Genomic DNA, 13,067 nt, shown 5'->3' on the forward strand with positions numbered 1-13,067 from the left:
TAATTGGTCTATAGAGTCTCAGCCCTAGCTTTCTGAAATGTTTGAGATGGTATTTTTAGGGGTTGATACTTATTATGAACCGAATGTTTTTGCCCCCTCCACCCCAAATTTCTATGTTGAAATCTTAACCCCTAGTGTTTAGGAGGTGGGGCCCTTGGGAGATAATTAGGTCATAAGGGTAGACCCTTATGAATGGGATTAGTGCCCCTCTAAAAGGGACTCGAGAGATCTTTCACCCTCTTTTTGCCATGTGAGGACACAATGAAAAGTCAGCAATCTGCAACCCAGAAGTGGGCTCTCACCAGAACCCAACCATGCTGAAACTCTAATCTTGGAATTCCAGCCTCCAGAACTGTGAGAAATACAGATCTTTTGTTTATAAGCCATCTGGCCTATGGTATTTGTTATGGCAGCCTAAACTAAGTAAGACAATACTGATGCATATAACTAGCTTTTATCTATTCTATGTCAAGACACAACCCAAGTTATATATATAGACATTTCTGCTTATCCTACAGATGGTGATGGGCAAGCTTAGGTGCTAGGAATGATGGAATCTTAGCAACACAGGTAGGCAGGAAAGAGAAGGAAGAGAATAGTTAGCTGAGGGTGGAGAATAGTGATCAGGTTAACATTTCTGCCTCTGCCCAATCCCACCTGCCAAAATGAATCGGATTATACCTGAGTTGTTCTTCTCCTTAGAAACAGGAATATGGCCACTGGATATTGTACCATATTGAATTATCTGCCCCAGGCACTGGCCTGCCTGTACCAATCCTAGCTTTATTTTCCTCCCTGCTGGTTTGTATTCCTAAGGTCTCATTTATTCATTCATCCATCCATCCATTCATTCAGTAAATATTTATTGAGATTTTAATATGTCAATTACTATTCTAGGCCCTTGCAATATAACATAATATAATAATGTTATATAATGTCTCTGTAATGTAGTTAAAAATGTTTTTTTATTTATATAATTTTGAATAAAAATACTATATTTATTTTGGAAAATGGAGAAGAATATAAAGAATAAATTTTTATCCATATTCCCAATAAATACTATTAAGCATTTCACTGTGTATCTTTTCAGCTTTCTTTTTACCTCTTCTAATGTTTTTAAATTGCAATATTATGGGCATATAAAATATTAGAGATTGACAAAATAAGCATCTATGTGCCCATTACACAGTTTAAAAAATAAAATATTACACAAACTGCTGAAAACAAGAACCACCCTGAGGATTTATTGCCATCCTCCAGAATCCAGTGCCACACTCATAATGGATTCTTAATGATGTTGGTGTGCTGTTGATAGAGGGAAGGCACTTTCCTTTCCCTCCCATGGAGAGGTCAGGTCACGTTCCTGGAGTGACTTTCTAGGAATAGCTATCCTCCCTCACTTTGGTAATAATCCAGTTAAGATGCAGATCCACCCACCTGTTGCCCCAATAATTTCATTCTTCTGTACACAACCTGGAGGAACTCCCTCACATGTGCTCTCACTTTTCTCTTACATTCCTCTTCTTAGTAAGTTCTCACAGCCCACCAAAAATCACCTCTCCTTTTGTCAGCATTCCAGAAATTCTACCGCTACCAATTAATTATTTTGGACTCCTAAATGATAGGTATTGTAAGTCCCTTCTCCATTGTAAGGGAGTTTACTAGGCACTTTGTCCCACAACAGAACAATCTGATGCAAACTTGTTGACAAGGTATATAGTAGGTGCACTGAAAAGCACACTCTTCCATCTAACCAGGACAATCTTACCAGCTGGGCTGAGGGACTTAGTATTTGATGTGCCATAAAAAGAAATAAATGTTTCTCTTGGCCAATTATTTACTGTCATTAAATTACTTATTCTAATTAAATAATTGTCCAGTAAAATGTATATTTTAATATGCTATATTACATATTTATATACCTATATATCCATATATCTATATATCCTTATCCTGGTATGCATTCTTAGTCCAGTTGGGCTGCTAAAATAGAACACCATAGACTGGGTAGCTTAAACAACAGAAATTTATTTTGCACAGTTTTGGAGGCTGGGAATTCCTAGATCAAGGCACCAGCAAATTTGGTGTTTGGTAAGGAGTTACTTCGTGGTTCATAGATTGGTTGTTTTCTCACTGTGTCCTCACTTGGCAGAAAGGGAAAGGCAGTCCTCTGGGGTTTCTTTTATGTCATTAATCCCATGAGCCCTTATGACCTAAATCCCTTCCCAAAGGCCCCATCTCCAAAATACCATCACAGTGGGGATTAGGTTTCAGCCTATGAATTTTGGGAGAACACAAACATTCAGTCTATAGTACATACAGAAAACAATGGTGTTATTGTATCAGAAATACCCTGCCTCTCTATACAGTGATTGTGCTTTTTACTATAGGCCTTCTTAAATATTTTCAGTTACTTCAGAAAAACATGTTATTACTTAAAATATTGAATTACATTTTTTAATAATAAAAATCTCAATTACCAGTAAGACTGCCATCAATACAGTCCCACATTAATTTCCTTCCCATGGGTATCCACATCAAGGTAAAAGTTTTGCACAGGAGGCTAGAAAAGAGCTGGGTTGTTCTGAACTAGTTATTTTGAAAAAAACTATTAGAAAGCCTCAGCCATACTTTTACTTATCAAAGTGGAGCAATTCTAGATCACCACAGGACCCAGGTAACCTGAGACTAAGAAAAAAGGAATCATTCATTAGGAGGCGTGAGAAATGTCTTAGGGTTGATTTTGTTTAAATGCCAAAGTGAATTGATCATTAGCATTTGCGAGAGCTGTGCAAATAACACCACCTAAGGGGCTAAACCAACAAGGGATTGTTTCAAAGCAATTAATTCACTTCCAAGCTTCTTGTATTAACACCACCTTATTTCCCCAGTGTAGACATACAATTTGTCTTAAAAATAGATCCAAAATTGTGATATTCTGCCAACAAGATTACAGGGGTGAAAGAACAACCCCCTAGTCAAATGCAAATTGTAGTCATATTAGTATGCTAATGAGCTAAGTGATAAACTGTGGGTCAAATTTCCCCTTCTTCAGCTTAAACCGCACTTGAAAAGGCTTATTTTTAAATGTTTGGGAAACCTAGGAGCAGCAACAATTAAGGTTTATAACATGAACGTTATCTGTTCAGCAGTATGAAAAATTAATAGAGAGGACTAAACTAAAATGAGACATAATTCTTCCTAATGATTTGTAAGTTAATGGGAATGATGGCTTCAGGGAAACATATTTAATTATTCTAGATTTGGAATGAAGTCTTTGCAAAATTCCTTATTTTACAATTTTTAAAAATTAGGTCTGTTTTGTCTAGTTGAAGGAAATTTAAGGAGAAGGCTTTTTTATAGTCAAGAAAAAAAATTGAAAGGAAATAATGGGGTTTGGGGGTCTCAAGAAAAAAAAAGTTGAAAGGAGATAACATTTTCATGAGAAAGAATGTTTAGAGAGGTCAGTTCTCTTTCTTGACCATGTATCAAAGAAGACTTTCTGGATTGAACCTACACCCATCGCCTGATTTCACCTTGTCACAAAATAGCTTTGTGCTTTTATAGAGTTTTTCTACAGATATTCATTATCTTTTAAATGTTCATGTTCATTTTATAAGTTCCTTAAAAATCCAAAGCAAGTTGGATTATATTTTCCAGCATCCAGATCATCTCCTTGCCTGCATGGCAGGCTGGAGAAAGCCAAGGGAAGACCCCAAAAGGCCAGGAAGTGTGGTGGAGAGAGACTGAAAATGGGGTCACATAGATAGTCCGACACATCCCACATCTGTGTGCTCATGTCCAGCTCCACCCTCTGACACTTCCACAAGCTATGTAGCCATGGGTAAGTTACCAAATCTCCCTGGGCCTCAACTTTGACAATGGAAAAAGGAGATAATAAAGCTTTAGGTCCAAGGCAGTGATCCCAACTTGGCTGCACAGTGGAATTACCTGGAAAACTTTAGTAACGCTGATGACTGAGTCCCACTCCCAGACCTTCTAAATTTATCTGTGTGGTTGTTACAAGGGGATAGGGACTTTTTAAAAACTCCCTAAGTGATTGAAATGGGCAGATAAAGTCAACAGCCAGCACTCTAAGGGTGTTACAAGAATTAGTTAAAACAAAAACAGTACCTGACAAGTAGTAGGTCAAAAATTATTTGTTTCCTTTTATCTGTAGTTGGTTTTTCTATGTGATGAATGATAGCCGTGTTCGATCTTAGCTGGAAGCTAAGAGAGAATTCAAAGATTTCTTTTATTTTTTTTTTAAACTTTTTAAATTTTGAAATAATTTTAAACTTGAGTTGCTATTCTCCAAGATTGATTCACCAATTGTTAACAATTAACTACATTTACTCTATCACTCCTCTGCATTCTTTATACACATATAATTTTTTTTTCCTTAACTCAGAGGTAGCTGCAGAAAACATGTGACTTTACCACTAAAGAGCATGTATTTATTAAGAACAAGGGCAATCTCCAACATATCCACAGGGCAATTATGTGGAAAATTTAACATTGATACTATTATCTAATCTACAATCCCTATGTAATTTCTCCAATTTCTCAATAATAACCTTATGACATCCTACCATGCCCTACCCTCCCACCCTTCAGGATTCAGTTCAGAATCATGCACTGCAGTTGGTGTCATGCCTTTTTCATTTCTTTTAATCTGACATAATTCCTCTGCCTTTCATGATTCCTGATATTGACAGTTTTTGAAAAGTACAGGCCAGCTGTTTTGTATTCCAGGCCATCTTTTTTGTAAGTATACAATTTAATGATATCTGGTAAATATATAGAGTTGTGCATCTATCACTACAATCCAGTTTTAGAACATGCCCATCATCCCTGCAAAATTCTGCTTTCCCCACTCAAACTCCCAGCCCTGGGTAACAACTTATTTGCTTTCTGTCTCAATAATTTTGCCTTTTCAGAATGTCAAGTAATAGAATTATACAGTACTGTATCTGGTCTTTTATGTCTGACTTCTTTGACTGAGTCTGATGATTTTCAGGTTTATCCATTTATAGCATATCTTGGTAGTTTGTTCCTACTTTATTGTTGAATAGTACTGTTGTATGGATATACCACATTAGTGGGCAGCTTCTAAGATGGCCTTCAATAATCCCTACCTTCTGGCATTCATGCCCTTGTGTGGTTCCTTCCCATTGACAGCAGGCTGGACCTATTGACTTGCTACTAATGAACTGAATGTGGTGGGATGTCATTCCTGAGATGAAGTTATAAAAAGACTATAGCTTCCCTCTTGGGGGCTCTTATTCTCTCTCTCTTGAATCCCTTGCTCTAAGCTGCAGTGTTGTAAGCAGCCCTACGGAAAGATCCATACAGCAAAGAACTGATGTTTCTGGCCAAAACTAATGAGAACCTGAGAAACATGGGGAAGCATGGAGGCAGATACCTCCTCCTTGCAGTCTGACTTCAAATGAGACTGCAGCCCTGAGGAGACCTTGGCTGTAATCTTGGAGGGACTAAACTAGAGTTACCCAACTAAGAAAGGTCCAGATTGCTGACCCACAGGAACAGTGAGAAAATAAACATTTGTTGTTGTTTTTTTTTAATTTTTTTTTTTCTTCAACGTTTTTATTTATTTTTGGGACAGAGAGAGACAGAGCATGAACGGGGGAGGGGCAGAGAGAGAGGGAGACACAGAATCGGAAACAGGCTCCAGGCTCTGAGCCATCAGCCCAGAGCCTGATGCGGGGCTCGAACTCACGGACCGTGAGATCGTGACCTGGCTGAAGTCAGACGCTTAACCGACTGCACCACCCAGGCGCCCCAAACATTTGTTGTTTTTAACCACTGCATTTTGGGGTGATATGGACATAGCAATAGATAACATATCACATTTTGTTTATTCATTTACTAGTTGATGGACATTTGGATTGTTTCTGGGTTTGGGCTCATATGAATAATATTGCTAATGAACATTCATATACATGTCTCAAAGACTTTTCTTACAGCACCAACTTCACTTGGCTTGTACTGTTCTTATAGTTTCCCTACTTAAAGCACTTTCTTACCTTGTCAAATAGAATTGTACAATCTACCACCTATGCCCTGCAGTAATATTTTAAATCAGGACACAGTATGTTGGAGAAAATAATTAAAAAATCATTAGGTTTCAAACTATACAGAGCACTAACTACTTCTTGATAGCCAGAGTATTCATATTTCAGGATATTAAAAAATAACTTGGGTTGGGGGGAGCTCCTGGGTGGCTCAGTTGGTTAAGTGTTCAACTCATTTGGTTAAGTGTTCAACTCTTGATTTCAGCTCAGGTCACAATCTCACACTTCATGGGACTGAGCCATGCCTTGGGCTCTGCACTGACAGTGTGGATCCTGCTTGGGAATCTCTCTCTCTCTCTGTCTCTCTCTCTGTCTCTCTATCTCTGTCTCTCTCTCTGTCTCTCTCCCTCTGGTCCTCTCCTGCTCACACTCAATCTCTCTCTCTCTCTCAAAATAAATAAATAAATAAGAAAAATTAAAATAATAAAAATAAAAAAACAACTTGGGGACAACAGTGATCATCTGCTTAATTTTATACTAGATACGTGTATGGGGTAAAGGGTAGTTCTGTGCCCTGGGAGAATTAAGCTCATATTCTCTTTTTCTACTTCCCTATTCTCTAAAGCATATATCTCTTAGAAAAAAAAACATTTTTAATCTACTATACCTGCAAAGTGGTACCTGTATTCCTTTAATTCTTAACTAATAATATAGTCACCATGACTATGTTTTCAGGATTTTCTTTGCATAGCTAAGATATGGACCAATTTCTAATAGCATCTAATAAGCCCTTACCATGTGCCAGGCACTATTCTAAACCCTTCATATGCATTACACTGTATTTAATCTTTACAATGATCTTAACTGTCACAACTCCCTAAGGTAGGTACTCATAACAGGGTGGTCCCTTTGCACAATTGTAGAAGATGCCATTCATGTTGTAGTTTATATGAATGCCTGGAATTATATAGCACTAGGCTGCTTGTTGGTATTATTTATTACATTCTCTACTCAACAGATGAAAAGGCACAGAAATGTTAAGTATCTTGCCCAAGCTCACCCACTCTGTAAGTGGCTGAGCTAGGATCTGCATCTAGGTTATCTGGCTGCAACCAGGGCATGAACTCTTAAACACTGTACTCTTCTGAAGAATCTTAATTTGAGGTTTTAAAAAAAGTCATGTTAGATAGGGTCATTTTAGATCATTATTTCTAGGGCATTGTTTCACAAGGAGTGTTCCTTGGACCAGAAAGATCAACATCACCAGGGAGTTTGTTAGAAACGTGAAATATAATGTCCCAGTCCCATCCCAGACATATTGGATGAGAAAGCCTAGGGTGGGACCCGGTAGTGTGCACTTTACAAGCCTCCCGCTGGTTCTGATGTGTGCTCAAGTTTGAGAACCACTAAGTTTTAGGAAATAACTTAGTTTTTTTAAAGAAAGGACAAAAAAAAGGAAAAAAATAATGGTATTTAAATTTTTTTATATTTGCTTTAGAGCAAGTTTTATTTCAAGTAACCTACTCACATTAGTTCACATGTTTATTATATTCTTGATCTATGCTATAAAAATTAATAACCTCACAGAATTCAAGAAGGAGGCAAGGGTGAGAACAGGGCAGTCACTTTCTTCAGTTCCCCTATGAAAGTGAGGTAGCTGCCCATTCCCTAGGTTTCTAACTCCTCTTTCAAATGTTCAAAAAGGAAATTAAAAAAAAATTTTTTTAATGTTCATTTATTTTTGAGAGAGAGACAGACAGAGCATGAGTGGAGGAGGGGCAGGAGACACACACACACACACACACACACACACACACACACACACACACAGAATAAAAGCAACTCCAGGCTCAGCACAAAGCTCAACACAGGGTTCAAACCCACAGACTGTTGAGATCATGACCTGAGCTGAATGAAGTCGGACTCAACCAATTGAGCCACCCAGGCACCCCCAAAAAGGAAATTTTTATTGATCTAGCTGTGCAATGGGGTACATTCTTTTGGGCCAGCCAAGTATCTACCCATAGCTTCCTTGCCTGAGTCTGGGACAGGGGTGAAGTCACATAGTACACATAGGCCAGAAAGGCTCTGTTATGATGGAGACAAGTCAGAATGTTTTAGAGGGGAGGATGGATGAAATCAACGATCTGCATCTCTGACACACAATTTATGTTTTAAATAATGTGGTAAATATAAAAAGAATGCATTCATTCTATCACATTTGTTAATGAACATGTGGCACTTGATTTTCTTAATTGGTTTGGGAAAGTATGATATGGGCGTGGCTGGAGCAGAAGCCCAATGCAGAGCAGCAATGAGTGATGTTCAATACACTTCTCCATCAAATGGTAACACAGATGCTGAAGTAAATAACAGGAAAAATTCATTTGTCAGATTAACTGAATTAAAGTTGTCATTTTTTTCTTGTTAAGATCTGAAGATATTTTTCAAAAGAATATGAAATGCAGTATTTGCTTATGAGAAAATATATCCAATGGTAGTTCAGACTTGTTCAAAGTGGTACCATCACTAGCTGAATTATACATTGTATCTAGCTATTACCTGAACGACGCATAACCTTTCAACAAATCCTGGGTACTTCTGCCTGTCCTATTTCTACCACATTTGCATTCTTCCCAGCCACAGCTGATTGGATCAAAGGTAGACATCTGACCAAGGAGAAACAAGCCATTTCAACCAATTAGGTTTCCTATCTCAATACTTTGGTGGCTGAGGCACATTAATGGTATAGCACTAGAGTGAAGATCTCTAAAATCTTGATACTGAGAGTCCTGAAATGTATTGATTCCTCTCTTTCTTGTGGCTTACTTGTTCTCTGTTCCTTTGTGGACTACAAAAGTATTTTTATAATGCAACTCCTTTGACATGATTTTTAAAAATTTTTATTTTTACTTATTTTTGAGATAGAGAGAGAAAGCACAAGCTGGGGAGGGGCAGACAAAGAGAGGGAGACAGGAACCAAAGTGGGCTTAGTGCTGACAGCAGAGAGCCTGATGCAAGGCTTGAACGTACCAGCTGTGAAATCATGACCTGAGCAGAAGTCTGATGCTTAGCCGACTGAGCCACCCAGGCACCCCTAAATGATTTTTTAAAATGTTTATTTATTTATCTTGAAAGAGAGAGGGAGAGAGAGAGCACAAGTTGGGGAGAGGCAGACAGAGAGGAAGACAAGGAATTCCAAGCAGGCTCTGCGCTTTTAGCACAGAGCCTGAGGCAGTGCTTGATCCCACAAACCAGTGAGATCTTGTTGACCTGAGCCAAAACCTAGAGTCAGAAGCTTACTCCAATGAGCCACCCATGTGCTCCTATAATGCAACTCCTTAAAAAAACATTCTTAATGATAACCATATAGATGGAAAAATCTATAAAGAATAACAAAAAAATGATTATTTCCAAAAAAGCGGTATGACAGTTACCTCTAAAGTGGAGTGAGGGAGATGTTTGCAGAGAGGGGAAAACAAAGGTCTTCTAAGGTATGGAAATATTCTATTTCTTAGACTGGCTGATGGTTACTTTATAGTTATTTTTTCATATTGATATATGTGTATTTTATACATTCTTGTTCTATAAGACGCAATTTCTCAAAAGGGAAAAATAATTTTTACTTGAGCAATTCAGTAGGTTTGTATTCCTTTCGTGCAAACATGTTCCAAGACTCATAGTTATTAAAGATGCTTTAATAGTAGTAGTATTCATTAGGAAAAATACAGAGAATATGTGTGTATGTGTTTAAAGCATGATTCAAATACCATTAAACTCCAGGCTTGGAAGAAAACTGAGAAATTTTCTAGTTAGTTGAAGGTTTTTCTTTAATAAAGATAAAATTGGGAGCTAGAAAAATTAAATAACTTGCCCATTTTCTTCTTCTAATTCAGAATTCTGAGTTCTTTCTACCAAGCAATACCACTTCCCTAATATGAGAAGAGATAGCAATCATATGAGTAAGAAATGCATATTTCAAAGTTTCAATTATTTTTAATGCTTATTTTATTCTTAGTCGACTTGACTGGCTCTGAACTGAAAATAAATTATCCTATGTAATATAATATCTATACATAAGCAACATTTTATATCATGATTGCTGGATATCAAGAACATCCAGAAAAGAAATTACTGCAATTTAAAATGGAATTTTACTGACAAGTACTAAATTTTCTTCCCTGCTTATTCATTTTAAATCATATTATAAAGTGAATTTAATGATAGAGTGATTCTTATGGGCATAGGAAAAAATTGCTTCCCCTTTGCTAAACCCATCAAAGGTAACTGAAGATTAATAATACTATGTGTTGTAAAAATTGGCTTATTTTCACTAATGGAAGACACATCACCACTCAGATGTTATAGTCTGTTACTTGGAAAAAAGAAGTAGAATGCCTACAGACAGGACCGACCACATTATTTGCAGGGTCCAGTGAAAAATGAAAATATGGTGCCTTGTTCAAAAAGCAGAAAAAGTGCCAATGCAGGGCAATGCTAAAAAGATACTAAAATATAAAACCGTTGTCTTTCTTCTCTCAACTCTTCTTGGTGTGTTTAATTTGCTACTTAAATCCCTTGCACAGGGATATTTTCAGGGTGAGGGCAGCTGCTCACAGGCACCTCAGGGCCCCATTCCATGACTGTGTACACTCACCATCCACCAGCTTCCAGGGTCACCTCTCGCTAGCGGCAGGACCTATGTGCTGTGCCCTGGTCAGGGGCAGGAAGTCAACCTCCCTTTGCGTGGCTCATCACCCTAACCCATGGCAGATAGGCAACCCCTGAAGACTGTCATCTCCACACCTAAAATGTTGCCCCGTGTCAACCTTGAAGAAAAAATCTGAACATATTCCAATCCCTTCAAAAGAAAATCTACCCATCAAATATTTATAGGCAATGTAGATTCTACAGAAGATTTTGTAAAAGAGCCAAGGGAAGATTTTATAAACCACAGTGAATAGCACACAACTTTATTAATGCCCTCCTCTAATTTGTCTTCTTTCTCTTGTTCCATGGTGGGAGGAGTAACAAAGATTCATCATTTTCCATAGAGAAGCCAACTCCCAAATCTTCTGTGCATCAGTACTATTCTTCCCTTTACTGCATTAGTCCCAACCTGAACTACAACCTGAGGAGTGTCTCTTAGCCAGTTTGTAAGACCAGGCAGTCCTAAAAATAATGGCTAGTTAGACATAAAAGTTGTGCTCTGTGAACAGATTGGGTATGGCTGAGGACTAACAGGGGATGGGAAATGGCAACATGGGCAGCATTGACTCTTAGCTGAGGAAATGTACACGTCAGCTTAAAGTAGAGTTGTATTTAGGACATTTGGGGGTTTTAGCATAGCACGAAGAAGAAATTGAAGCAAAGAGAAGTACAAAGAAAATGGAAAACCCCCAACTCATGTAATCATTGGCTTTGTTAAATTACTGTGAATTTGTTTAATCTTTGTCCAAATAATAGTGTGTAACAAACACACATACATCTAGCAACCACAAAACTAATCAATTGACAAATATCTTTTGAGATATATGCCAGGCAGTGTTCTAGATGCTTAGCACACAGCAGAGAACAAAAGAAAGACTGCTATTCCTGTGAAGTTTACATTCTGGTCAGGGGGACAGATTTAACCAAAACATAGTAAATAAGCTACCTAGTGTGTTAAAAGGCAATGATTGCTATGGGAAAGATAAAATACAATAGGGAAAGGGGATTAGGATTCTTGGGACATGATTGGGGGTAATTTGCAGTATTAAATAAGGAGGTCAAGGCAAGCCTCATTGTGAAAGTAAAATTTAAGCATAGACTTAAAGGAAGTGAGAGAGTTAGCTAAGCAGATATCTGGACGAACATTCCAGGCAGAAAGCAAAGGTCACAGGGCTGGGTGTGCCTGGCACTGTTAAGAAAGAGCAAGGAGGCCAGTGATGGTGGTGGTGGGGTTAGATCTTATAAAATGCTGTGGGTTATCATAAGGACTTTGGTGTTGCTTTGAGTGAAATGGGGAAGCCATTCAAGAGTTTTGAGATGAGGAGTAACATGAACCGACAGATTTTAAGATCAATCCCGGCTGCTGTGGTAAGGAAATACTGCCTGGGGGAAGGAGGAGAAGCAGGGAATTAGGAAGTATTAAAGTCATTTAGGTGAGAGACAGGACCCTGGCTTTGAGCAGGGTGGTGGCAGTAGATGTGGGGAGAAGGAGTCAGATTCTAGACATATTTTTTATTTTTTAATTTTTTTTAATTTGTATTTTTTAACGTTTATTTCTTTTTGAGAGAGAGACAGAGAGAGAATGCCAGCTGGGGAGGGGCAGAGAAAGAAGGAGACACAGAATCCGAAGCAGGCTCCAGGCTCCGAGCTGTCAGCAAAGGGCCCAGCGCGGGGCTCGAAATCACCAACTGTGAGATCATAACCTGAGCCGAAGTTGGACATTCAACTGAGCCACCCAGGCGCCCCCATATATTTTTTTTTAATGTTTATTTATTTTTGAAAGAGAGAGAGAGAGAGAGAGAGAGAGAGACCAAGCATGAGCAGGGGAGGGGCAGAGAGAGGAGACAGAGAATTCCAAGCAGGCTCCATGCTGTCAGCTCAGAACCCACTGTGGGGCTCAAACTCACGAACCCCATGAGATCGTAACCTAAGCCGAGATCAAGAGTCACACACTTAATCGACTGAGCCACCCAGGCACTCCTAGCCATATTTTAAAGGTAGGAACAAAGGGAGCCAAAGGTGACTCCAAGGTTTGGGGCTTGCACAATCAAAAAGACAGAGTGAAGCAATTGACCATAGTTACTAAAAATGCCTGACTCTAAATGCAATACTACTGTAGAACAAAAATTTGTATTTGCTATAAAATAATTTGGAATCTCCTTAATACTGCCTTCCCTAAACACTTACCTTATTTATCAGAAGTCAGTTTCACAACTGTAGTGTTTAATTTTGAATAAACTCTATTTGCTAAATGGCCTATTGCTACAGATTATCATTTGTTTTATTCTTTTAGCAGTGGAGAAGGAAACAGGCTTCTCTAGC

General features: G+C 38.3%; 1 protein-coding gene across 2 annotated transcripts in view; it reads right to left on the reverse strand.

The window, feature by feature from the left end:
- Positions 1 to 13,067, reverse strand: part of LOC128311193 (translation initiation factor IF-2-like) — a 242,574-nt gene that overhangs the window by 217,107 nt on the left and 12,400 nt on the right. For both annotated transcript variants that reach the window (XM_053200569.1, XM_053200570.1), the window contains exon 2: positions 4,135 to 4,230. The gene's annotated coding sequence lies outside the window, so the exon portion shown is untranslated. The remainder of the gene's footprint in view (positions 1 to 4,134; positions 4,231 to 13,067) is intronic.

The sequence above is a fragment of the Acinonyx jubatus genome, chromosome A3, assembly GCF_027475565.1.
Source record: "Acinonyx jubatus isolate Ajub_Pintada_27869175 chromosome A3, VMU_Ajub_asm_v1.0, whole genome shotgun sequence".
In the NCBI taxonomy this organism is placed as follows: domain Eukaryota; kingdom Metazoa; phylum Chordata; class Mammalia; order Carnivora; family Felidae; genus Acinonyx; species Acinonyx jubatus.